The 25,655-nt window shown below is 36.8% G+C and overlaps 2 long non-coding RNA genes across 3 annotated transcripts in view; one reads left to right on the forward strand and one right to left on the reverse strand.

Annotated features, from left to right (window-relative positions):
• The window catches only part of LOC141560891 (uncharacterized), a 295,397-nt gene that overhangs the window by 51,810 nt on the left and 217,932 nt on the right, over positions 1 to 25,655 (forward strand). The window lies entirely within an intron of this gene.
• On the reverse strand, positions 6,250 to 8,045 carry LOC141559412 (uncharacterized). Of its 2 annotated transcripts, XR_012487394.1 has the most exons (4): positions 7,965 to 8,045; positions 7,326 to 7,438; positions 6,586 to 6,662; positions 6,250 to 6,360 (listed from the first exon to the last, which is right to left on the reverse strand). It is a non-coding gene; the product is annotated as an uncharacterized LOC141559412 (long non-coding RNA). The 2 variants fall into 2 exon arrangements; XR_012487393.1 differs by lacking the exon at positions 7,965 to 8,045 and having other exon boundaries at positions 7,326 to 7,508.

Here is a 25,655-nt window from a genome sequence, read left to right on the forward strand (position 1 = left end):
AGTTGCTAACTTTTTAATTTATCACTGCTCTGCCTAGTCATATGATTAGATTCAGCCAAAATTTCTATTGCTTGAAACAAGTTTCCTGAAAGTCTTAGTATTTAATTTGCCACTGTGGAATTTTCTTTAATCATCAGACATCCAATAGTTCAACTTAAGTTTTAGTAGAAATGTGCTTTGTTTATACAGTTTCTTGCCCTTGTTTTATTATTAATTATTATACATTTATTTTTTTTCTTTCAGGTGAAATTAAAGCAAAAGGCTTGATAGGGCCTTTTACAAAGGAGTTCTATGGAGCGTATTAAAGCAGAAGGCATTATCTGTTTAACTCAAAGCACCATTAAGCAGTGATTGGGAATAATCATGTAATGATATCTACCAGACACCAAAACTTGCCAAAGGACTCCAAACGTTTTTCTCTTTTAAATAGTATTTTTTCCCAATTAAACATCAAGACAATTTTTAGCATGTCCCTTTTAGAAGATTTTAAATTCCAAATTTTTTCCTTTTCTCTGGTCCCCTCTTCCTAAAATGGTAGGCACTTTGATACAGATTATGCATGTGCTATCATGTAAAACATATTTCCATATTAGTCATAGTTGTAAAAGAAGAAATAAGTCAAAATGACAAAAAACACACAAAAATAATGTAAGAGAAAAAAGTATGCTTCTATCTGCATTCAGAGACCATCAATTCTTTATCTGGATATAGACAGCATTTTCAAAGGATCCCAAACTTTTGAACCTTAACCACACTTCCCAATGTATTATTTTTTGGTATAATGCACCATCACATATTTTTGATTGAGTGAAATGATTAATATTTGTGAAAATGTAATTCTATTTTTCATCATAATTCTTTGGTACATGAGAGTCTATTAATTGTAAAAGAATTTAATTTTTTAACCACATATTGTTCCTGTGTATATATAAAAGTGAAGATAAGTGAACTCTGTTAATTTACTGTACATTTTTTCTTAATATCTTAGGAATTCATTTCTCTAAGTATAAGAGCATAGATTCTTTCACTAGAACTTTTAACCTGTTTGCCAGCACATATATATATATATATATATATATATATTTTTTTTTTCAAGTCTACAGAGTTGGTTTTAAATTGCTTTACCTGTAACTATCAATGAAACTTTTAATAACAGAAGTCAATCTTTCTTTGAACATTTTATATTCTCAATATGAAAAGAAAGGTACAGAGAAAGGTCAGGGGATTTCTCAAAGTCAAACAACCATTTAGTGGCAGAGTCATGCTACAATTCATGTCTTATAACTTCTTGTCCCTATTTTTTCCTTTCCTCCATTATGCCTACTTCTGAAATGTTTCATTTTGAGCAATTCTCTGTTCTAATGCAACTATGAATATTTACATGTTATTATTTGACCATCGTACAGTAAAGGCGCAGTAAAGAGGGCATTCAAGAACACAATTTCAGCCATCCAATAAATTGAAGTTTTCATTTTGTGGATTTTCATGTTTCCATCCTTCTCAGAAATGGGACATCCTATTTTAATTGCTATTAACACACTTTTTCCTTCTCTTAATGCTGTGCATTAATTTTAAGAAGAGCTTTGGCCTAATTTTAAGCTTTGGATCAGGCTTATTTTTGTAGTGTGTGTGTAATTAGTTGCCAATTGGCTATAACTTTCTTTACTTTTTTATCCTGTGGTCAAAGATTTCTTTGGACCTCTTATGTGATTTCATTCCTCATTAAAAAAGATTAGCACCTAAGTTTTCTTGGATGGAAAGCCAAAGATAAACATCAAGAAATAAATGTAAGATGATTGAAGAAAGAATGATATGTTTAATAGGTATGTTTCTTATTTAATATTTGATTTAGATTTAAAAAGTAAAGTTATACTTTTGGATCATTAATTTTTATTTTCAGAATTTCCATGTTCATTTTAGTATTTAGTATAATTGCATTTTAGTCTTTTTTTCCTAGCTATATTTAGGTTAATTAGATATATCATTATTGCTAAGGGAAATTATATCTCTCATGTTTTGGAATATTTAAAACCATATCCATCAATGAAACATTTTTAAAATGAAGTTCAGTTCCTTTATTCTCAAATTCAAATGCCTTATAAAGGATAGGATGGGCTGTGTGGTGGCTTCTTGACTTCTTTTCCCCATAGGTAAAAATGTTACTTTTCTCTTCTAAGCTATAGGCATAAACACAACTTTATATCTGCTCACTCAAAACCCAACAAAAGTACTGAGTTTTAAAAACTTTTTAGTTGATTATTTGAATTTGTCCCAGATAGAAAATGCTCTTTTAAAACAAATTACTATTTGTTGATTTCATCCAGCATTTGTTTTAAGAGAATCTGCATGAATGAAACATGTAAAGATAATGATGAGACTGGGCTCTTCTTTGCATGGAAAATAAATGTCTTTAAAATTTAACACATGCTTAATATCTCTTTTGCTTCTTAAAATTATTGATTGAATAAAAGCTTCTAGGAAAGTTTTGATGGAAAATATTTGCGTGAATTATGATTGTTAAAGTATATAGTAAGTGAAATGGCACAAAAAATAAAAATTATTCATAAATGCAGCTCTTCATGTGAGCTGTGAAATACAAACATTTTAGTGGTTTGACAGCCTTAGATGCTAATCCACTAAGACTTGCTGATTCCAAAAACTCTTCAGAATGCTATTTTTCCAACCCAAATTACATTGAGCAATGGTAAAATGTTTATATCGTATTGATAAGAATTAAGAACCAGGGGGAATCTTAATTATAAGGGAGGTGACTTAGCATATAGATTTTAAAGAGAGAGGCCCTTTGGAAGTAAAATTTTACCATTGAGGTAGTTGGAAAACTGTTCTAGAACTAATTTGATCTTTCAAACTGTACGGCATTGAAAGCATACACAGTTTTAAAATTCTTGGGGAAAGATGATGTCACCTGTGTATTTGCACAGTGTTAAGCACATTGCAGTGTTTAATAAAATTCAGCATTCCCTTTATAGCAAAATCTTTGGGCCTTCCAAACTCTTTTAATATAATGCAATTTTGTTTTAATAAATACATTGCCAGAAACAGAGTGCCTAGTCTGGCACATAACAGACAATTGAATACTTGTTAATTGATTGAAATGACATTTCTTAGTTTCATGACAGAATACTGCTGACTCCCAGCTCCTGTAGAGCAAATTAGCAAGGAAAAAGAAAAGCTGTCATAGACACACTTTAACTACCACACCTGCCCTCTCCTAAGTATTTGTGTTATTATTTTATAAGCTCTCTTCTATAGAACACAATGAAATAAATTTTCATAATTTCTTTAAAAGTTTTGTATGTCTTAAGCTCAATGAACCCTATACACCCTCTCAATATTTCTGCCACCATCACAGATGAAGTTAAAGTTCCACAGGGCTGAGAACTATTTTATATACATTCATTTCAGAGACTATGGAGTGATTTGGCAGTGTATGTGGAGATTTCTATAGAGCAGACAAGAATGGTTATGATCTTGGAGGAAAGAGATGAATTGAAGGGTAAATTCTTAATATTTAGTCATGTCATATCTTGATGACTTTCGTTTGCCTTAAAAGGTTTTGTTGTTGCTATTCTTGTTTTTAAACTTGAATTATCTATTTCAAAGATTGTTTTAGAGGAAATATATTTTTGTCTTTGTATATTCATATGGTACTTTAACATCTACAATTTCAAATTTTAAGTCCTTAAACTTTATCCCCAACTTCTGTTCTTTACCACCCACACATTCTATAATGCCCTCATAACTGTTCTACTGAAGTTTTCTTTGGGTTGCAACCATGAAATTGACAAATCTGGATCATCCCCTTCATACCCTTAGTTTTTAATCCTTTTGGATCCCTGAATCATTCAACTTTTTACCACCCCCTATCTTGACATTTTCTCCTGTGCCTTCTATTATGTTTACACTATCCTCATTTTCATCCCAACCCTTTTTACTGAATTATTCTCCCTCCTTTGGAAGCTTTTATTCACTCTGCCTACCTAGCCACTCACTCTTGATGTCCCCCAAAATTCTCTCCTTTAGTTTTTGCTTTTTTCCCCCATTAAGTCTCAGTTGTCATTTCTGTGATCTGGCTTTGATGTTATGTGTATCTCTGGTACTAATCCCTCTTTCAAACTCCAGTCATACTTGTCAAACTTCTAAATAGCACCATCACTTTTTTTTTTTCCTTAAGCATGCCTTTTTAAAATTTTAGCTTTTTTATTTACAAGACATATGTGAAATGCAAACATTTTAGTAGTTTGACAAACCTCATATGGAAATGATTATAATCTCAGATTGAAAAACAAAATCTTTACTTTCTTTATCTTAAAGCAATGTGGAAGTGGCAAAATATAATGTTGATAAGATATTGTAACTTGTTGATATGATATGAAACACTATGTCATACCATATCAACTTTACCTTAGTAAAAGATATTTGTTGAATATAAAGAACAGACATGATTATAATAGCATCAATATCAGTCCATCAGTCCTAAGTCCAAGGACCCAAAATGATTTAGCATATGTATAAATATAATTAAAATTAATTAAAAGCAACATTGACAAAATGTGTGGGAGGCCACTTTTATGCTTCTTACCATTGCAACAGTTGAATGTATGTACTTTTCTCTACTTGTTATATTCTGTTCCTTTAGCTCACACTCCCAAGAAATCCAGAACAACTATAGCCTAGGCTGTATCAAGTTTGAAGTAAGCTAATCTTTGAACATGAGAACAAAATACAAGCAAAAGAAAGCAAAACAAAACAAAATACTTTCAGTCTTATTTATTGTTAGCTGATAATACTACTTTTCTGTAGATTTAGAGCAGAAAAGTTTATGGAGAAAAAAAAACATGCTTAAAAGTGTTTAAATAGTTGAAGAAGGAAAATTGCATCTTCAGACTTGTATATTATTCCTCATTGAGGATCCAACCAGCTTCTTATTATCCAAGACTCCCAAAACATCTTGGATCCAAAAATCATCATGTTGAACTTTCACCTGGTTCGTCCACTGTTTTTAAGATTCCCCTCATTTGTAGTGTCTGTCAATCCACCAGCCTCTTATGTCAGATGTAAGGGCAGAAAATGAGCTTTGAGTTCTCAATATGTATGCTTGTTCACTGAAAGACAACAGGGCCTCACACTTGGGTATCCATTAGGAATAAACTGCCTTGACGTAATTCATTGAAGGCTTGTTTTACTTTTCAGTACTTTATTCACAATCTCCTCAGTCTAGTCTTCTTTAGGTTATGGTGATCCAGTGGTATTCATGAAGAAATTTACAAACATTTTAACAGGATTAAAACACCCATAAATAAATAGACAAAAGTCAGGGCCAGAACAAAGCCTGCCCATTCTTCTTGTCTTTTTTCTTTCATGTTTCTGCTACAAGCATATACATCTAGAATTCATCATTTAGGAGTCAAAACTCAGTCTTGAAGACAGAAATTGTAGATGCTTCAGACACTGCTTGATAGTTAACCTGTTGGCACCTGTCTCTTTTTTTCTTTATTTTCTCTGGAGAGTTCCTCAAAAATCAACTGCTTATAAAAAAACAGGCAAGACTTCAGTTTCCCCATCTGAGTACTTATCTAACAACCACAAAAGAATAAGAACAGTAATAATAATTGGATTTTATGTAGCATTCAGTATATGGCAAGCACTATTCTAAGTACTATGCAAATATTTTCTCATTTGATTTGGTGTTAGTTTCTTTTATTTCCCAATTGGGAAGATGTTTGTAATTTCCATGGATCATATATGGCCAAAGCCCTATCTGAGGTTTTTATATAAAACTCATCTAGGCAATTTCTGGCCTCAGATGACTACATTTTTTTTATTAATTTTATAATTATAAAAAAAATTGACAGTGCATATGCATGAGTAATTTTTTTTATAACATTGTCACTTGTATTCATTTTTTCAATTTTTCCCTCCCTCCCCTAGAGGACAGGCAATCCCATACATCTTACATGTGAATAACTACATTCTAATAAGGAATTAGAAACATAAAAAAGGCCCTAGAAGGAGGAATGAAAAGGGTGACCAATGTGAGCCATGAGTGAGTTATGGAGAAAGTGGAAAAAATCTAGAGAGTTAGGTTTGTTATTAAAGAAGCTTGACTTCTATAAAAATGCTCACACAGGTCACAGATAACAGAAGAAAGATTTGAACCTGGGTATTCTCATTATAAACAATACTTTAAACCTTCTCACCATGCTTTTATTATGAATTTTAGAGGCAGTGTCCTCTGAAAGGGCTGAGAAACCAAGTAAGAAACTGGGGTTACAGGGCTGGAGTCCCAAGACAGGTGTCTATATCTTGGAGATTTCCTAAAAACAGGCAGAGAACAGCCTGGCAGAGCAATTCCAACAGAATAAGGGATTTCTAAGCTAAAATATCAAATAGTTATCCCACATCGTATTACATCCCACATGTAACTTCCCATACATCCATAACATACATCTATAACAGTAATAATTTCACAATTTAGCAATTTCCATCCCAAATCTTAAACACACACCTTATCTCTCTATTCCATACAAACCAAAGCAGGAAAGTCTGAATAAAAAACCTTACCTTTGTGATTCCACCCCAATGTGCTGGTTTCATTTCCATCGCTCTGTGACCTCAGGAAAGTTGTAGTCATCTCATTTCTAAATTTTTGGAGACATTTTAATTATGGTTTCAGGAGAAAGAAGGTAGAAGCTCATCCATTAATTCAATCTCCTAACTGGAAGTGAATAATTTCAGAGCTTAACTGAAAAGAAAACCACACGCTTATTTGAAACTACTTTGGGTGTCCCTTACTAAGAAGGGACTTTCTGTTGGAATACATGGGAACCACCCAACAGTGGCTGTTGAAGATCCAAGCCAGAATGGATCTCCTCTTGTGAGGGGATGAAACAAGGAGACTGAGACAGTTGCTGTTCTCCGACATCTCTGACTGAGAGACTATAGCATTGTCTCACCTCCCTTCTCTTCCCTTTGCCTCCAACTTATCTGCTTCCCAGTCCCCAACACCTGTGTCAGCAAAGCTTGCTCTGCAACTCCTTCAAATGCTATGATCCACAGCTGGGGAAGTTTTCAGGGAATTAACCTGTCCCTTAACAGTTCCCCGGTTTGTTTGTTTTTTGTTTGTTTGTTTGCTTTTTTTTTTTTTTTTTTCTGTTCTTCTGTTATTCTATATGGTCTACAAACTTTCAAACTGAGAAGAGGACTGTGGTCAGAACAAGCATTTAAGTGTCTCATCAGTCTCCTGGCTTGGCCCTTTGAGGGATTGGCCCATTTAATTACCCCAAATAAAAAAAAATTCTTACTGGGACTCTTCTTCCTTAATTCTGGAAAGATCCTTCTCATGAACAGCTCTGGTTCTTCTTGTGATTCTTGCCCCATGTTCAGATGCCATATGTTGGACTACACACAAGAGCTTCTGGAATACACAGGAGTCACCTGACAGTGGCTGCTGGAGACCCAACCCAGAATGGATCTCCTCTTGTGAGGGGATGAAACAAAAAGACGGAGACATCTCTGACTGAGAGGCTGTTGCATTGTCTCACCTCCCTCCTCTTCCCTCTGCCCCCAATTTATCTCATTCCCAGTCCCCAACACCTGTGTCAGCAAAGGTTGCCCTACATCTCCTTCAGCTGCTATGATCCACAGCTGGGGAGGCTCTTGGGGAATTGACCTGGGTTTTGGGGTTTTTTTTGCTGTTATTCCCCCTCCTGCCTCCTGCCTCACCCCCCCCAACCACATGGTCCCCACACTGAGGAACTCAAGGGGCACTATCACTTCTGGATGGGTGTAGCAGGTGTTGATCTTGTGAAATGTCACGGAGGCAAACTTTCAAACTGAGAAGAGGACTGGGGTTAGAACAAGCATTTAAGTATCACATCAGTCTCCTGGCATGTCCCTTTATGTGTTGACCCATTTAATTATCCCAAATAAAAATTTCTTACTGGGGTTCTTCTTCCTTAATTCTGGAAGGATCCTTCTCATGAACAGCTCTGGATTTTCTTGTAATTCTTGCCCCAGGTTCAGATGCCATATGTTGGATTACACGGGAGAGCTGCTGGAATAATCATCATGTTGAACTTTCACCTGATTCATTCCCTCTTTTTAAGATTCCCCTCATTCGTAGTGCCTGTGAATCCACCAGCCTCTTATGTCAGATGTAAGGACAGAAACTGAGCTTTGGGTTCTCAATCTGGGTTTGCATTCCTGCAGAAGCCCACCCCACTATGTGTGCTTGTTCACTGAAAGACTACAGGGACTCACACTTAGGAATAAACTGCCTTGACTTGTAATTCACTGAAGGCTTGTTTTCCTTTTCAGTACATTATGCACAATCTCCTCAGTCCAGTTTTCTTAAGGTTATGATGATCCATGAAGAAATTTACAAACACATTATAACAGGATTAAAATACCCATAAATAAAAAGACAAAAATCAAGGCCAGAACAAAGGCTGCCCATTCTTCTTGTCTTTTTTCTTTCATGTTTCTGCTACAAGCATATACATCTAGAATTCATCATTTAGGCGTCAAAACTCATGGTCTTGAAGACAGAAACTGTAGATGTTTCAGACACTTCCTGATAGTTAACCTGTTGCCACCTGTCTCTTTTTTTCTTTATTTTCTTTGGAGAGTTCCTCAAAAATCAACTGCCTCATAAAAAAACAGGCAAGACTTCAGTTTCCCCATCTGAGTACTTATCTAACAACCACAAAAGAATAAGAACAGTAATAATAATTGGATTTTATGTAGCATTAAGTATATGACAAGCACTATTCTAAGTACTTTGCAAATATTTTCTCATTTGATTTGCTGTTAGTTTCTTTTATTTCAAATTGGGAAGATGTTTGTAATTTCCATGGACCATATGGCCAAAGCCCTTCCTGAGGTTTTTATATAAACCTCATAGAGGCAATTTCTGGCCTCAGATAACTACATTCTAATAAGGAATGTAAAACATAAAAAAGGCCCTAGAAGGAGGAGTGGAGAGGGTGACCAATGTGAGCCAAACAGTTATGGAGAAAGTGAAAAAATCTAGAGTTAGGTTTATTGATGAAGAAACTTGACTTCTATAGAAATGGTCACACAGGTCACAAATAACAGAAGGATTTGAACCTAGGTATTCTCATTATAAACAACATGTTATACCTTCTCACCATGCTTTCTATCTCAGACAACCTTCTTTTAATAATTTTATAAAAAGAAAAAATGATATTCATATTGGTTGCCTCAGACAAGATCACGAAGCTACTAAGTTTCAGAGTTGGAATTAGTACATAGTGCTTCCAATTTCAAGAATCTTTGCATTGAAGATTTCTTCATAAAAATTTTGTTATTGTTGGACTGGATCTATTCTTCCCTTCTGTAACTACAATTCATCCCCTTTATTTGTTGTAGGTATTCGATAGTTTGTGTGTGTGTGTGTGTGTGTGTGTGTGTGTGTGTGTGTGTGTGTGTGTGTGAGAGAGAGAGAGAGAGAGAGAGAGAGAGAGAGAGAGAGAGAGAGAGAGAGAGAGAGAGAGAAAGAGAGAGAGAAAGAAACAGAGAAACAGAAAAGAGATAGATGAGAATATAAAATATTTTAACAATGTTGTCTTTATGCAGGAAGTCATAATCAGTGACTAAACTAAAGAAATGAATATGAGAAAAGATTCTTTTTAGTTAAAATCCAGAACAAAGCTTGAAAATCCAGGCTAGATTAAAAAAAAAAAAAAAACTCAAGGTGTGCTCAGCTACTCCTCCTTATCTCCATCCTCCAAGGATATTGTTTGATTTCACATCCCTCTATTCTTGGTAACCTGCAAAAGTTTCTCAAGTAGCTCCCAAATGTATTTTTAAAATTATTTTAACTCATAATCATTATTAATTAGTAATTTTGATAGGTGTATCATCAACAATTAATAAAAATAGTGCCTGATATTTTCTACATGGAACAAATTTCAAGCCTTTGATGACACTCTTGAAATCCAATGAAGTTAACACTACTTGTCTTATTACTGAAAGGATAATCACATCTCTAAGGGAAGAGAGAATCTTGAATCTACAATTAATTTATGTCTTCCTCTTCTCATATCCATTCTCCGAGTAGCAGATCCCAGTTTTACAGCACACCAGCAGAGTCTACACTGGTGAGGGTCTTTCTCTTTATGAGAAATCAAAATCCTCTTTTTTGCTGCAAATAGGGAAGGCAGGCTGGTGTTTTCCATCAGAATCCTAGCTACGTAATGTCTGTGATTTGCTACTAGGCCAAGTCCCCTTTGCTGCACTATGATCTAGTGCAGTGTCCTCAGATTTAACCTTTTTGATTTAAGTAATCCTTATAATCTTTGTATGCATTTTTGTCAGACATCTTCCAAATTCCAATCACCATTTTCATCTCAAACTTTTTGCTTCATAAATTCATAGACCATAGGGTCAGGAAGGAATGTTTCTTGTATTTGCAATTCTTGTTGATTGATAGATATAAGAGTTGTGAGTGACCTGAGGAGTCATCCTCAGGAGGAGGAAAGAAAAACAATATAGGTGGCCTCCATCACTTCAGCAAAATGAAATGTAAAATCCTTTCTACTTTGCAGTTCTTGAGTAGATAGCACCTGAAACAAGTATAAAACTTTCTAAATGTTAAATTTTCCTTTTCTTTCCTTAAACAAAGATTATTGTATTTCCTGGAGGTATTATTTTGCTTTCTGAATACCAAATGTCTGGCTAATACCTTTCCCCTGCTTTGGTTTTCTCTATTTTGAAAGATATTAGTATTGGAATAGAATCTTTATGTAATACTGCTCATTGGCTATGTATCCTTCTCTGAAAGGGCTGAGTATTGGGGCCCAATTTCTACTTAAAGAAAGACATATTCTTGGATTGAAAAGTTGTTAAGGGATTGTTGGCGGAGTTGTGAACGAATCCAGCCATTCTGGAGAGCAATTTGGAACTATGCCCAAAAAGTTATCAAACTGTGCATACCCTTCGACCCAGCATCGCTGTTATCGGGATTATATCCCAAAGGAATACTAAAGAGCGGAACGGGACCTCTATGTGCCAAAATGTTTGTGGCAGCTCTTTTTGTTGTAGCTAGAAACTGGAAGATGAATGGATGTCCATCCATTGGAGAATGGTTGGGTAAATTATGGTATATGAAGGTTATGGAATATTATTGCTCTATAAGAAATGACCAGCAGGAGGAATACAGAGAGGCTTGGAGAGACTTACATCAACTGATGCTGAGTGAAATGAATAGAACCAGAAGATCACCGTACACTTCAATGCTATATGAAGAGTATTCTGATGGAAGTGGATATCTTCAACATAAAAAAGATCCAACTCACTTCCAGTTGATCAGTGATGGACAGAAATAACTACACCCAGAGAAAGAACACTGGGAAGTGAATGTAAATTGTTAGCACTACTGTCTATCTACCCAGGTTACTTATACCTTCGGAATCTAATACTTAATGTGCAACAAGAAAGTGGTATTTACACACATATATTGTATCTTGGTTATATTGTAACACATGTAAAATGTATGGGATTGCCTGTCATGGGGGGGTGGGAGTGGAGGGAAGGGGGGATAATTTGGAAAAATGAATACAAGGGATAATAGTATAAAAATTATTCATGCATATGTACTGTGGGGAAAAAATTCTAAATTAAAAAAAAAAAGAAAGAAAATTTGTTAAGGGACAGGTCAATGCTCTGAGAGCCTCCACAGCTGTGGATCATAAAATCTGAAGGAGTCGAAGGGCAGCCTTTTCTGACACAGGTGGTGCAGACTGGGAATGGGATAAATTGGAAGCAGAGGAAGCAAGAGAGAGGTCAGACAAGGCAACGACCACCAAGGAGAAAAGTCATAGAACAGCAACAGCCTCTCAGTCTCCTTGTATCATTCCCTCACAAAAGGAGAACCATTCTGGGTTGCATCTCCAGTAGCCACCATTAAGTGACTCCCTCGTATTCCAGAAGCTCTCCCATGTAGTCCAACATGGCAACTGAAGATGGGGCAAGAATTACAAGAAGAACCAGAGCTGTTCCATGAGAAGGATCCTTCCAGAATTAAGGAAGAGCCCCGGTAAGAATTTTTTTATTCAGGGTAATTAAATGGGCCAACACATCAAAGGGCCAAGCCAGGATTCTGATGAGACACTTAAATGCTTGTTCTAACCGCGGTCCTCTTCTCAGTTTGAAAGTTTACTTCCATGACATTTCACAAGATCAACACCTACTACAACCATCCAGAAGTGATAGTGCCGCTTGTGTTCCTCAGTGTGGGAACCATTCGGTTGGGGGTGGGGGAAAGGGGGGAGGGAAATAACAGCAAAAACAAAACAAAAAAATAAAACTGAGTTGCAGAGCAACCTTTACTGACACAGGTATTGGGGACTGGGAAGGAGATAAGTTGGAGGCAAAGGGAAGAGGAGGGAGGTGAGACAATGCAACAGCCTCTCAGTCAGAGAACAGCAACTGTCTCAATCTCCTTGTTTCATCCCTTCACGAGAGGAGATCCATTCTGGCTTGGATCTTCAACAGCCACTGTTGGATGGCTCTCACGTATTCCAACAGAAAGTCACTTCTTAGTAAGGGACACCCAAAATAGTTTCAAATAAACATGTGGTTTTCTTTTCAGTTAAATTCTGAAATTATTCACTTCCAGTTAGGAGATTGAATTAATGGATGAGCTTCTACCTTCTTTCTCCTGGCGTGGAATCCCAAAGTTAAGGTTTTTTATTTCTATCAGACTTCCCTGCCTCAGTTTGTGTGGAATAGAGAGATAAGGTCTGTGTGTGTGTTTAAGATTTGGGATGGAAATTGTTAAGTTGCGCAATTATTGCCGTTATGGATGTATGGGAACTTTAAATGTGGGATGATTATTTGATGCTTTAAGTTAGAAATTCCTTATTCTGTTGGAATTGCTCTGGCAGACTGTTCTCTGATTGCCTGTTTTTAGGAAATCTCCAAGATATAGACATCTGTCTTGGGACTAGCACTCTCCAGCCCTGTAACCCCAGTTTCTTACTTGGTATGTCAGCATTTTCAGAAGACCCTGCCGTTTTGGGATGAAGCCTCTAAAGGTCGGGTTTGCCTGCCTTTGTGGTTTAAACTGTGCATATTCTGCTCAGAAATCCTTTCTGGATCATGGAAGCAGTTCTTGTTCTATCAGAGGGGACAGGTGGAGCTACTCCAGCCCCCACTCTTTCTCTCCTTTGGAATCCCTGACAGACTCGGGGTGCCTGTCCTAGCATGGACTGTGTTGAGCACTGCTACTCTCTAAATAAACAGAAACTGAGTTAAGTGCACAAATGACTACACCACCCAACACAGTGAACCGTCCGTGTCAAACTGGATTCTCTGGCTGAGATGAGGGCCTTTGTACTGCTGATCACTTTGGGGATGTCAGGGAGAGGGTTGCCCTTGACATAAGTTCTTGCATTTTCTAGTTTTATTTTTGATTTATTTGCTTCACATTGGGTTGGTCAAGATGATAGTGCTGAGACCTCCCAGGTATCCAGGGGAAGGAATTCAATAATTCAAATATTCAGAAGCAGAGTGTGTAATGTGCCTCAGTTTCCCTGGATTGTCATCTTTGTATCTTTATGTCTGCCAAATGCCATTCTATTCTGGGATAACTGTTTCCAAGACCATCGGTGGAAGCAATTTTTATGGTACGGACTTTGTGGCAACAGGAAAACCTCACTGATTGTAATATGTCTACCTTATATAATTACATTAGTAACCGGAACAGTTCAACAGTCCCTATCAAAATATTGCATACAGAAGATGCTATTAAAATGATGATTCTTCAGAGAAAAGGCTGGAATGTATTAGAGGAGTATGATCTTGATGGTGAACTTGATAAACGATGTATAGATACGTCAACTGATTTTGAACAGTGTGTAAGTTCATAGAAATATGATAGATGAAATCATTTATATATTCCAGAGGGAAACTGGGGAATAGAGAGATAGGGTGAAGAACTTACATGAATGTATGAATTATTTTTCTGTATTTTATTTTCATTATTTCTGTGTTTCCCCTATGACCCGTATAATATGTATAGGATCATATTTACTTGAGCCTTGGGCAGCTATAACCACATTTACTTAACCTGAGCTGATGACATTGATCAGTTTTGGACACTTAGCGATATTTAGTCTTCCGAAGCCTGAAGGCCCGCTTTTCTGTTTCCTAGGATTTCTAGGATGATTGTGGTGATTCTGGATTCAGGTGATTCTGGGGAAACAGAAACCTTCCATTACAATCTCTCCCATAGCAACAACCAATTAAATGCCTCCCCCTCCCCTTTTCGATGCTCTCTTCCTTGATGTGGCTGTGTATCTTTACTGCTTCTTTAGCCCTTCTACCACAAGCTTTCCTTTCCCTTATGTTGTGACAGAAGGGCTCATCCTCTGGAGGTTTTAATAAACAATCTTTGTGTTCGCTACTGAGTGATCTCTGAGCAGCCCTTTGGGGTAAGTGTCTTCTAACTTCCTCACAAGTTGATGCCTTGTAGTCTGTTGGCCTAGTTATTTTAACACCAACCACCAACGGCCTCGTTCTAGGCAGGGCTGGTCTGCAGGCGCAGCATGCCCCCGGCAGCAGCGGCCTCGTTGGATATTGAGTGAAATGAACAGAACCAGAAGATCGCTGTACACTTCAATGCTATATGAAGAGTATTCTGATGGAAGTGGATATCTTCAACATAAAAAAGATCCAACTCACTTCCAGTTGATCAATGATGGACAGAAATAACTACTCCCAGAACCTATCTACAACCATATAAAAAATGCTCTAATTCATTATTGATTAGAGAAATACAAATTAAAAGAACTCTTAGGTAGAAAGTCACAGATTAGCTAAAATGACAGAAGAGATAATGATAAATGTTGGTAGGGGTGTGGGAAAACTGAGACATTAATGCATTGTTCATGGAACTGTGAACCCACCATTCTGGAGAACAATTTGGAACTATATTCAAAGGACTTTAAAACTGTTCATATCAAGAAAAAAAAATCTTCATATCCTTTGATCCATCACTGTCTCTACTAGGTCTGTATCCCAAGAAAGTCATGAAAAATGGTAATGTTTGTAGCAGCCTTTTTTATAGTTGAAAGAACCTGGAAACTGAGAGGATGCCCATCAGCTGGGGAAAAGTTGAATAATAGTTGAATATGGCATATGAAAGTAATGGAATATTATTGTTGTATAAAAATTGATGAGCAAGCTGATTTTAGAAAGGCCTAGAACGATTTACACGAACTAATGCTGAGCAAAACAAGCAGCAAGATTGTGCAATTATCAAGTAGGACAAACAAGGTTCTTTTCAGCTACTCAGTGATTCAAGGCAATTCCAATAAACTTTAAATAAAAAATTCCATATGCATGCAGAGAGAGAACTCTGGAGACCAACACATACTATGTTCACTTTTAAAATTCTTTTTCTTCTGTTTTATTTTTCTCTTGTGGTTTTTCCCCTTTTGTTCTTATTTTTTTGGTACTAAGACATATAAACAAAAATTTAATGGGAATGTATAAGCAGGAAAAAAAATAAAACTATATGAAAGAGAAACCCCAAAACAACATCAAAAGAACCAAAAAGAGATGATAATGTGAAATATGTCATTGGAAAAAAAACAACTAACCTGAAAAACAGATTAAGAAAAGATAATTTGAGAATTATTGGACTACCTGAAAGCCATGATCAAAAACAAAAATCTAAACATCAATATTTCAGGAAATTCTGATATTTTAGATCAAAAGGGTAACTGAAAAAAAAATCCATTTATCACCCTCTGAAAGAGATTCTCAAAAGGAAACTCTCAGGAATATTATACATTTTGTTAAAAGATACCATAGATCATATTTTTAACAAATACAGCAAGTTACTTTAAAAAAGACCTCATATCTCAAACGTAGAAAGAACTGAATCAAGTTTATAAAAATCAGAGCTATTCTCCAAAAAGGCAGTTTTCAGAAGAAAAAAAAATTACCTGTAGTCATATGAAGAAGGCTCTAAATCACTATTGATTAGAGAAATTCAAATTAAAATAACTATGTTATCACTATCAAAAATGAGAAATGCTTAAAAGGATGAAATAAAATGGCTACATTTTGTGTCATATAATTTGATGGAGTATCATTGCACTATAACAAATGAAAAGGCAAATAGTTTCAGAAAAAACATGGGAAGATCTATATGGAACTGATGCAAAGTGAAATGAGCAGATCAATTACAGTAACAGCAATAATGTAAGACTTCACTGCTCTGATCAATACAATGTCACAAGATAATTCCAAAAGAATCATGATGGGAAAAAAATGCTATCTCCCTCCAGAAGTGCAATGATCAACTCTGTGTGCAAATTAAAGTATAATTTTCTTCATTCTTATTGCTTTTTTGAGATAAGACTACTGTGGAAAAGTTTTGCATGTATAACTGACATCAGTTTGCTTTCCTTTTCAGTGTGTTTGTGGGGGAGAGTAGGGGAGGGAAGAAGAACTCAAAAAAATTTTAAAGAACATTACAAATAAATGAATAATATTTTCTTTCAAATTAACAGAAATCTATTTTCTCTTCCTCCCAATAGAAAAACAAATATGTAACAAATATGCATAATTAAGCAGACTCCCTCATTGTGTCCAAATAGTATGTTTCATCTATATCCTGAATTTATCCCCTCTCTGTCAGGAAGTAAATAATGTGTTTTATCACCCGTCTTTTGTTGATCATGACATTGGTCATAGTTCTTTCTGATTTCAAAGCGGATTTGTCTTTATACTATTATTATTGTATTAATTGTTCCCCAATGCTTTTCATTTCATTCTTCAACAGTTAATGTTGTTCAGTCATTTCAGTCCTATCTGAATTAAAGTATTTTTGGGGTTTTTTTTTTGTTTTTTGTTTTGCAAAGATACAGGAATTTTCCATCTTTTTCTCCAGCTCATTTTACATATGAGGAAACTGAAACAAACAGGATTATATGAATTAACCAGGGTGACCCAGCTAGTAAGTTTTGAGACCAGATTTGAACTTAGATCCTCCTGACTTCAGTCTCAATGCCACCTAGTTGCCCATACATTTAACTAAAGTTTTAAATTCTCTTTTTTAAAAAAAATTGATATTGTAGTATAAATTGTGCTCTTGGTTGTGCTCATTTTATTCTGCATCAGTTCCTAAAGTTTCTCATTTCTCTTGAAAATTATCTATTTTCTCATTTCTTACAACATAATAGTATTGTATCACATTTTTATGCTTCAGTTTCTTCAAATTTTCCATGGTTTATGGTCATCCCCTTAGTTTCCAGGTTAAATTGCCATCAGCAAAAGAACTACAATAAATATGTTTTAACATATAAGACCTTTTTGTCTTTTTAAAAATCTTTGGGCATTGGCCTATAAGTAGTCTATCTGGGTCAAAGAACATGCACAGTTTAGTGACCTTGTTGTATAATTGTTGCATAACTTGTATAATTTCAAATTATTTTCCAGAATTGTTATACCCATGCCAGAACTAATTAGCAGTAATTTTATCTTCTTATTATATCACATCCCCTCCAACACATATCATTGTCTTTGTTTTTGCATCTTTGCCAATTTGCGAATGAAAGCCTCAGAACTGATCAGAAATGTTCATTTCTGTTGTTATTAGTGATTTGGAAGAGAAGGTTGATTTTTATTTTTTTGGAGGGAAGTTGGAATTTGTTATAGATAGTATGGTTTTCTCTTGAAACCATCCTCTTATGCCATTTACCAATTATGCCTACTGGGGAGTAGCTCTAATTCCTATAAGTTTTGGTCAGTTCCTTATACACCTTGGCAAAGAAACTTTCTGTGAAAATTTTTTCCTGTTTATTGTTTCCCTTTTTAATCTTAGCTTTATTGGAATTGTAAAAAAAAAAAAAAAAAAAAAAAAACTTAATTTTATGTAATAATAATTTTTCTTACATTATTCACTCTATTTCTTGTTTGGTTATAAACTTTCCTTTTACTCACATATTTGGTTATAAACTTTCCTTTTACTCACATATACAATTGGTAACTGTTTTTATTAAAGCTGTTTATTTTCATAATAATTTTCAACATTCACTTTTACGAAACCTTGTATTCCAAATTTTTTTTCTTTCCCTTCTCCCCACCCCCTCTTCTAATCCAATATGTTAAACATGTACAATTCTTCTATACATATTTCCACAATTATCATGGTGCTTAAGGAAAATCAGATTTTACTACTTTGAAACCTTGGGCAAGTCACCACCTTTCTGGGCCTTTGTTTTCTCACCTGTAAAATGGTGGCTTGGGCAGATTATCTCTGAGGTTCTTTCTAACTTTAAATCTGTAATCCTATAGTCTTCTGTAGTACAGATAAGAGACCTTACAAAAGAAATATTATGATTCTTTGGTCTTCATTCAATCTGTCAGAGTACCAGAAACATACTCACCAGTCTAGTAATATTTTTCCCATAATTCATAATGAAATAAATCCTTACTTCATCTTACTATCCCGATAATGGTCAACATACATACCTTCACTAAATCTTTCAATTACCTCTCATCATTCTGATAATACAATCCAATGCAATAAACATATATTAAGTGCCTACTATGGGCCCAGCACTGAGCTAAACAAAAGGGCCATAATTAATTAAAAGAAAAATATTCCCTGCCTTCAAGGAGCTCACAAGCAATTAATGATGGGGGGCTGGGGGTAGAGAGAGACAACATACCTAAAGGATGTGAGAATGGGGGGAAACAGGAGCTATCTAGAGGAGCATCTTGATCTGTGTAGTTGAAACCAGACAAAGCAGCAGACGCAGAGCGGAGAGAGCTGAGCAATCACATTTCAGCCTTCTATAAAGAAAGACATTGGGAGGAATTTGGTCTCAGTCAGAGTAGAGAGGAGGCTGAGGGAGATGGTGTTAATCAAGGTTTGAGTTTGCTGTGTGGTGAGAAGATTAGAGGTGGTGAGCATAACCTGAGAGGGGATGCATAGGTGGATGTAGAGAAGCAGCATAAGTCTTAGATATCAGTCTACTACTACTCTCCAAAATTGCCAATTATGTGTTACATTTGGGATTAAGTGACCTCTTCCAATCATACTGATTACTGTACTGATTACTGTATTCTTTGTTCTTAACCTGGAGCTCATTTCATTTCAAGTCCCCTTTATTTTCCCTTCTCAAACTTCCCTAGTATTTTCACGTGCAACACAATTCTTCAATACCTCATTCACATATGCCATCTGTTGTTAATTCTTGTTATCTCCATTTTCACAATATCTATCACCTATCTCCCCTTAATCCATTCACATAACCATCAATCTGGTCCATACATTCATCACATATTACTTAGACTATTTCAACAGACTTTTAACTGATCTTCCTCCCTCAAAACTCTCCTCTCCAATCCATCATTCATTCAACTGTTAAGTAATTTACCTAGTGTTACTCCTCTCCACCTACACTAAATAAACTTTACTGATTCCCTATTGCCTCCAGAATTTTGTTAAGGTCCTTCTTTGCTACGTAAGGCTTTTTAAAATATGACTTCTACTTTCCAGTCTTTTTTAAGTTTTTCATTGTTCTATGGTTACCACAATCCACTGATGCTGGCCTATTTATTATTCCTTTCTTACCAAACTCTATCTTCCACCTCAGTAACTTTACCTGGAATTCTATCCTTCTTTACTTCTGCCTTTTTATTTCCCAGATTATTCATTATGCTACCTAGTTGCCTCCTCTGAGACAACTCCCCATTTATTCTGGATGTATCTTGTTTTGTACCTACTTATTTATTTACACAATCTCCCCATTAGAATATAAATTTCTTGCAGGAAGGGACTGTTTTATCTTCCTTTGCATTCCCAGCATTTAGTACACCATCTGGCACATAGTAAGCACTCAATAATATCTCTATTTAGCTGCTTTACCTTCATGAACATGCTAAATCTTATTTTAAGTAGATCCCGAGGCCCGAACATGCGGTCAATATCGCCAGCATCTGATCACATCTGGTTCAGTATCTCCTCTGCTTCAGCAGTGGCATATAGGATGCCTCAAAAGGTAATATGTTACAGCATAAGTGAAAGATATGTGTCCAATTGATCTACTGGAATAACCATCCACAAACTAAAATTTTTTGGGGGGTGGGGGAAGAGGGGAGGATAGAGAAGTCAACAATTTCCCAAGCCAGAGAGAAAGCAACCATTTTAGCTTCTATAATCTTGAAGGATAAAATATAATAGTTTAATACTGATGTGAAGTCAGTCTCAATCTTTGATAGTAGCCCTTGGTATGATGCTGATGAGGGCCAGAAAGGATCTCTCTATCAAGTAATTTATTTACTGATTTACCTAACCCTCCATTGACTCATTCATTATCAATGTATAATTTAATCCAACTATTCTCTTCTGCCTATAAATCTCTTTTTTACCTATAAATCTCTTTCCTACTTCTAAGTCACTTTTTTTTACCTTTATGTATGTTTTCTACTTATATATCACTTTTTTCCTATAAATCTCTTTTCTATCTATAAATTGCTTTTCTTCCTGTAAATCTCTTTTCTAACTATAAATCGTTTTTCTTCCTATAAATACCTTTTCTTCCTATAAACTTCTCGACTGTAAATCTATCTTTTCACTTACCTATGCATCATCTATTTAACTGTGCATCAAGTGTATCTATTTGATCTATTTGTTTATCTTATCTATCCCATCTATCTATCGCCAGTTATCTATGTATCTTGTCTATTAGTCTATTTGTCCACTCATCAATCCTTCTATTCACACTTCCTTCAGCCTTTGCTGTCAGGATCCAACTGGGTTATTGGGGAGAGAACATCACCTTTAAGTCAGAAAACCTTGGGTGTTCTCAGGCGTGTCACAATGGGCATGACACAATGAGGTCTCCATGGAGAAGGTAAGCAAAGCAAATGCTCATCAGATGAGGATAGTGCTCAGCCTGTATGTGGAGATTTTTCTTTTAAAAAATTGTTTTAGGAAAGCTTTTTATTTACAAAACATATGAAGGGGTAAGTTTTTAACACTGACCCTTGCAAAACCTTCTCTTCCATCTTTTCCCCTCCTTCCTTCTACCTCTTCCCCTTGATGACAGGTAATTACATGTTAAATATGTGTAAATATATGCTTAATCCAATGTATGTAAAAATATTTATACAATTATCTTGGTTATGCATAGATTTTCTTCCTAGTTCTTTTTGTTGACATCATTTTCCCCAATAGAATATAAACTTTGAGGGCAAGACCATTTTGTTTTTATCTTTATGTCTCCAGGATCTAGTGTAATATAGGACCCCTAGTTAGTATGTAATATAGGTTTGCTCCTACTTTAGTTGTGCTTTGCTGATTGAGTAGTCTAAGGAAGATGGATGAGGTGGGCTACCAGATGAATGATATGGTAACAAAAGACACAGGGACCAGAAACTGGGGACATGAGTAGAAGCAGCCAGCGGGAAAGGGAGCTAAGCCCACATATTGCTCTTGGGATGGAGCCTAGGGCCACGGTTAAGACCCCTGACCGCTTCATCAGGTACCTTTCATCATGTAGAATTTGGAAAACATCCCATTGAACGCTGCAGATCTAGAATCTCCTTGTTAATTAGGCCAGTGTTGTCTGTATAAGACAAGATCTGTTTCAGTCTAGCCTCTATTTTGCTGACCTGTTGCCTCAGTTTCTTTAACTGAGAGAGTGGATAATAGCACCTACCTCCCAGTGTTGTTGAGGAGAGAATATATGTAAAGTGCTTAGCACAGTGCTTGGTACATAGGACTTTAATAAAAGCTTGTTTCCTTAATAAATATTGGTAAATTGGAAGTGATTCAAAGTGGAAAAATGGCAGAGCTACCAAGAAAAACTCCAACAGTTCTTGCCCTCAAGGTGGTGGTTTTCAGTAGATGAGACCCTCCAAGCCCAAGCCCAGAAGTGGAAAGCCCAAGATGGAGGATGAGAAGGTGCTGTCGGAGAGCAATCCAGACCTCCTTCTCTTCCACTCCCTGGGATGATTCCCAAGGCCAAGCTAAGGACTAGCTCTGGAAGCAGGCTTGACGGGCTTGTCCAGGGCCTTCTGGGGCCCTTCAGCCAATTAAGGCTGCATTCTGCTTGGGAGTTAGTTTGGTTTCATTTTATTGCCAGGGCCTGTACATCAATTCACAAGAGGGATTGTTCCAGCTTTATCAATCAATGCAAACAACTTTTTTGGCTAACCTGAGGTTTGCCACTATCTATGGAATCAAATCAGACAGGGTTTTCCCATCTCAAATCTTGCCGGCTCCAGAGCACCCATTTGCTTTTCTAGCACTCTTACTATCCCCCTTCTTCATCCAGGGGATTTAGGTTCCCAGCTTCTGAAGAAAGGTTAGATTTTCAGAAACAGAAGTTTTACATTTCAGTCATATGGAGTATAATGAGCATAAGTCAGGCAGAAGAAACTTCAAAGGGGAATGGGGGGCTCTAGCACAAGCCTGTGGGGACACCAATTATTTTCTGGCTCAGCCTTCCCCTGGAGCTGAGGAGAAGCACCTGGATGCAAATCTCTAAGCCAGTCCCTTGTCATTCTGAATTGCCCTCCAGGTGTGGAATGGCTGCTCTGCTCCTCCAGGAAGATCCAAAAGACTTCAGCAGGGCCAGTTCCTAGCTTCTCTGGGACTTCTCTGGCTAGAACACAACAGCCCTGCTGCTTGTTAACCCCCAATAGCTCTTTGCTCCCAGACTTTCAGACGGTCCCCAGCCTCTGATGGCAAAGGTCCTGGTTACAGTTGTTTCACAATCTGAAAGAAGAACAAATCTGCCTCCCTCTCTTATTCCCAAACCCAGATAGGACAGCCAGCTTTACCCATCAGCAGTATGGGCTAGCTGCAAATAAGGGAAAAATGTAATTTACCCAATAAGTTTGCCAACAAGTATTTCTTTAGATTAACAAGCTGGCAAATCTAATCACCAGATAGCACAGAAGAAACTGGGAAATATCACTAATCATGTGGGAGCTGAAAGAATGACTTGACACTTTTGGAAACAGAAAAAAACTTTTTTTTTAAAACCACATCAAACTCAGCAACATCATCTCTCCCCTACCCCCGACCAGTACAATAAACTCCACAGTATAGATCAAAACTCCCCAACAGCAATCTAAATCCCGTTTTAAATAGATCACCGAGGCCCGAAGAAATGTGTTCAATATCGCCAGAATCTGGTCACTCTGGGTTCAGTATCTCCTTTACTTCAGTACTGGCATATAGGTTGCCTGAAAATGTAAAATGTTACAGCATAAGTGAAAGATATGTGTCCATCTGATATACTGGAAAAACCATCCACAAACTGCAATATTTTGGGGGGGCGTGTATGTATATTTTAATCCAGCTATTCATTCTCTTCTGCCTATAAATCTCTTTTCTACCTATCAATCTCTTTTCTACTTATAAATCCCTTTTTTTTATCTAAAAATCTCTTTTCTATTATAAATCACTTTAATTATTATAAATCTCTTTTCTACCTATAAATCGCTTTTCTTCCTATAGAGCTCTTTGCTACCTATAAATCACTTTTCTACCTATAAACATTTCTACTATAAATCTATCTTTTCACTTATCTATCCATCATTATCTTTTTAACTATGCATCAAGTGTATCTATTCAATCTATTTGTTTATCCTATCTATCCCATCCATCCATCACCAGTTATCTATGTATCTAGTCTATTAGTCTATTTGTCCACTCATCCATTCTTCTATTAACATACTACTCCCTTTGCTGTCAGGATCCAACTGGGTTGCTGTGGCAACATCATCACCTTTAAGTCAGAAAACCTTGGGTGTTCTCCGGCGTGTCACAATGGGCATCACACAATGAGGTCTCCATGGAGAAGGTAAGTAAGGCAACTGCTCATCAGATGAGGATTTTGCTCAGGTTGTATGTGGAGGTTTTCTTTTTAAAAAAAATTTTAGGAACCCTTTTTATTTAGAAAACATATGAAGTGGCAAGTTTTCAACACTGAGCCTTGTGAAACCTCCTGTTCCAACATTCCCCCTCCTTCCTTCCACCTCCTTCCCTAAATGACCGGTAATTACATGTTAAATATGTGAAAATATATGAAAAATCCAATGTATATAAAAATATTTATGCAATTATCTTGCTTATGCAGAGATTTTCTTCCTACTTTTTTTTTGTTGACATCATTTTCCGCAATAATATATAAACTTTGAGGGCAAGACGATTTTGTTTTTATCTTTATGTCTCCATGGTCTAGTGTAACGTATGACACATAGCAAGTCTGTAATATATGTTTGCTCCTTGTTTATTTGTGCTTTGCTGATGGAGTAATCTAAGGCTGATTGATGAGGTAGGCTACCAAATGAATGATACGGTCACAAAAGGCACAGGGACCAGAATCTGGGGACATGAGTAGAAGCAGCCAGCGGCAAAGGGAGCTAAGCCCACATATTACTCTTGGGATGGAGCCTAGGGCCTCTTCATTAGGTACCTTTCATCTTGGAAAATTTGGAAAATACCCCTTTGAACGATGCAGATCTTGGATCCCTTTGTTAATTAGGCCAGGGTTGTCTGTACAAGACACGTCCAATCTTATACCAAGGTTATCATGTTAGATCCATAGGATAGTAAGTCTGGAAGAGGTACGAGCAACATGCCCTAAGAACAACATCTGCTTAATACACCAATAAATCAAATGTTGCAACAACTGGGGGAAGAGATTGAAACTCACATTAAACAGAAGCATTTGCTTTGAGAAATTGTAGGGTAAAGACCCTTTTCAATGAAATAAAACGAGGAATTCCAATCGTCAGGCAGCCGAGTCCCCTGAATAAATCCAACCAATTTAAATCCAAGGCTAAGAACAGGCCAGGATGTCTCCCTTTTACGGAGAGTGAATTGAAGGGGAGTGGGTCTGGAGCTGCTGAGGTTGGAGGGAGGTATGGCCCTAATCCAGGTTGTGGAGAAACCCTGGCAAATATTTTTCCTACCAGGCTTTCCAAAAAGAAAAAAGGTGATAGGGACATTCTATCCTTAAGAAAGTGCTTTGTACAATGCCTGGTAATCATCATCTTCATCATCCCCATTCCAGTCCCCAGCACCCTCACCATCTGAGCTAGCACAGCAGATGCTACCTCCCATGCTAAACTTTGCATTTATCCCAGTTGGATCCTCCTCCTCAAACTTGGAAGTGGAGGTATTCTTTTTTCCCCCTTTTAAAAAAGAGGCAGCTGGGCAACCTCTCCCTGGGTGACAAGGCCAGTGAGCCTGAGGCCACATCTGGCTTCAGGCCTGGGATTTGTCTGCTGCACTGGGCATTTGATGAATGCTTGGTGACTAAAAACCAAGAACATTACCACTGCCTCACTGCCTCAGACTTCCAACTTACCCCTCCCCTCAGTAACCTGTCTCTGCCCCATGAAGCCCAAGGCTGTGCCATGGACACTGGAGCGGCTGCATCTCCTGGTAACCAATGCACAATGAAGGAAAAGCACTCAGCGCCTTCCCATGCCAGTATCACGGCAGCCGGGGAGCTCCTTCTCTGCTCAGTGAGCATGGGTAAGATTTAGAGCCTTCCAGGAGGCGGAAGGGGCTCTAAGCTGTTTGCAGAGACCCTCCTAAAAGGATGCCAGGGTGACTCCCTACAATT

The sequence above is a fragment of the Sminthopsis crassicaudata genome, chromosome 3 (assembly GCF_048593235.1).
Source record: "Sminthopsis crassicaudata isolate SCR6 chromosome 3, ASM4859323v1, whole genome shotgun sequence".
Taxonomy (NCBI): Eukaryota; Metazoa; Chordata; class Mammalia; order Dasyuromorphia; family Dasyuridae; genus Sminthopsis; species Sminthopsis crassicaudata.